The following is a 2,978-nucleotide window of genomic DNA, read 5'->3' on the forward strand; positions in this document are numbered from 1 at the left end:
TCAAGGAGAGGAGCAAACGGGGGGAGGGGCGAGGTGGGGTGGGCGGGCAGAAGGGTGCAACAATGAATGAATGGAATTCCAAAATCTCTGTAGATGTTCATTGAAATGAAAAATAAATAAATTAAAATTTTTGTAAAAATTGTCAGCAGTTGACTTATTCAGAATCACAGAAACCAAGAAAGCTTCAGATACAAGCTGTCAGATCATTGGTTGGACAATGGAAGATAAATTCTGAAGGGATTTGGTAGAAGTGAAGTGGCATCCTGGTGGAGGGTGCAGCTGGGAAATTAGTGGTTCAAGGCACTAGGCTAAGGGCAGGGACAACACTGTAACTAAATGGTTAACTCCACAATGAGGGATTTATCTTTCACTGCTCCACGAATTGCTTGTCTGTCAGATACTCCTCTAAATCTAAACATTCAGATTAAGACAGACTAAGAAGAAGGATTGGCCATCCACTTCTAAAAACCCTATGTACAAGCCTATATTATGCCTCCCTTATATCCTGATATAGCATTTGGTTTATTATTAATATTAAATTTGATATTCAGCTTCCCACATTTTAGATCCTCCTCAGTTTCAACAAGCAAGGTTGTTTCAACGCCTCATATGCAAGTTCAAACTAAAGATAAAATTAAATCCATAAGAAGAAAAATTTGACCTTGAATCTATCCCACCTGAATTTATATATCATGTCAGGAAAAAATTTGAGGCCTTGAACAATAATGAACGAAAACCAGGTGAGTTTTGGGAGGATATGAAGAAAGCAAGAGATCTTGCAAAGACAGAGGAAGAAGAAAAGACAAAGATGGGTGTCAGTTGAGACTCTACTAGAGCCCTGAGAAGCCAAAGCAAAGGGAAGGAATTAGGAAGTTAAGGAGCTAAAAAGAAGACTTCAAAGGGCACCTCAAGTAGACAAAGCAAAGTATTATAATAAAATGTGCAAAGAGCTGGAATCAGAAAATCTAAAGGCCTTAACTCTCTCAGCATTGTTTAAGCTGAAAAAAACTGAAGAGTAAATCCAGTCCTTGAGTTGGGATATTTAAGCCAGGATACTGAATGTTCCAGGGAGCATTAAAAGAAGATAGAAGGATCCTTGGGCCAGGAAAGGATCACCAATATATGAGATCCTCTCAAGACATCACCTTCACCTACTACAAGAGTAAAGAAAAGGACCTTCCCCTGAACCATCACAGAAAGTATAGACTAGAATTGAGGTTCCCTGCTATGCTATTCTGGAGATCAAGGACAGGAGAGAATAGAAATATTGCTTAAATTGGTACCCCTGGTTTCATAGCACTTCTGAGATAAAAGAGGACAATACATCTCAGAATATAAGACTTCATCAGATGAGAAACTTTTTCCCAGAAACACCACTTTCAGTTGCAGTGGAAAGAAGGGTCTGAAACTCCACTGCAGAAGGGCTCCTCCATTTGGGAATACCTGCTGCTGTAGGGGCATCCCAGGGACCAAAAAGTTCAATAGAGTTTGGGACAGGAGCTATAATCAGGGGAAAACCTCACTCTCTCAGCTGGCACACTGAGGTGCTAGACAGAGAGGTGCCTTCAAAAACCAGTAATCAGAAACCACTTAAGTGGAGCATCTGGTCTTGCACCACTCTAGACAAAAGAGTTGAAAATGGGGACAACAAAAAGGCAAGGTACATGCAGGGTTGCATTGCAGAACAGAAAATCTGAAGGAATTAAAGAAAGGCAATATTTTCTGAGACAGGGCTTCCAGTAGAGTGATTGGCCTACTCTATAGACAGAACATTGTGAGCTGGCAATGAACCAGTAACACCAGAAATTTAAAAATATCAACAACTTATATAGACACAACAGAATGACTTAACACATCAAGAAAATGTCACACACTGTCAAAAAGCCATAGACAGCTTCAAACATTGTGAAAAAAACAAATAAAGCCTCCTCCCCCAAAAAGCAGAGCATATTGTAGACTCAGTGAAAGCTTTAGAGTCAGGGAAGCCTAAGATATATATTCACACAGCTATGTAAGATAGCACAAATGATGGAAGAAACAATGGAAGACAGAAATATATTGAATAACTCAGAGGCAGAAAACAAGAATATATTGATGGGGAGTTATGAACTTTGATAAATGACAATAGTTACAGAAAGGCGTCAGGCCTTTTGTTCATAAGGTCATTATAAGTCGTGCTTGACTTGATGGCAGTCAACACAACCGTAATAGGAAACTTTAGCCAATATCTCTTATGAACACAGATGCAAAAATCAGGAATAAAATACTGGCCAATAGAATTCAATGATACATCAAAGAAATAATATACCATCATGAAGTAGGATTTTAACAGGTATTCAAGGATGGTTCAACATAAGGAAAACAATCAATGTTATTCATCACATTAACAAAGAAAAGAAAAAGAACCACAAGATCCTATCAATTGATGCAGAAAAGGCCTTTGACAAAATCCAACACCCTTTCCTGATTAAAACACTCAACAAAATAGGATTAGAGGGGAATTCAACATAGTAAAAAGTATTCATGCAAACCTGAGAGCCAACATTGTTTTCAACGGAGAGAGGTTAAAGGCATTCCCTTTAAGAACAGGAACTAGGCAATGATGCCCACTCTCACCCCTCTTATTTCATATTTTATTGGATATCTTAGTGATAGCAATAACACAGAGAAGGAAATAAGAGGTAGTCACATTGGCAAAGAGGAGGTAAATTTATCTCTCTATGCAACAGTCTTGGAACAAGCAGCCAGGAAATTAAAAGGTGCATTGCCATGGGAAAGTCTGCTGTTAGGGACTCTCCAAAGTGCTGAAGAGCAGTGGTGTCTCTCTGGAGACTAAGGTGTGTCTCATACAGGTCATGGTCTTCACAATCACCTGTTATTCATCAGAGAGTTGGACAATGACCAAGGAGGATAGAAGGAGAATTGATGCCTTTGAGCTGTGGTGCTGGAGAAGAGTATTGAGAATACCATGGACTGCT

At 39.2% G+C, this 2,978-nt stretch overlaps 1 pseudogene; it reads left to right on the top strand.

The window, feature by feature from the left end:
* The first annotated feature begins 725 nt into the window (after positions 1-725).
* Positions 726-2,978, top strand: part of LOC102846520 — a 15,124-nt pseudogene continuing 12,871 nt past the window's right edge.

The sequence above is a fragment of the Elephantulus edwardii genome, unplaced genomic scaffold (assembly GCF_000299155.1).
Source record: "Elephantulus edwardii isolate Elephantulus edwardi_28Jun2011 unplaced genomic scaffold, EleEdw1.0 scaffold00524, whole genome shotgun sequence".
NCBI lineage: Eukaryota > Metazoa > Chordata > Mammalia > Macroscelidea > Macroscelididae > Elephantulus > Elephantulus edwardii.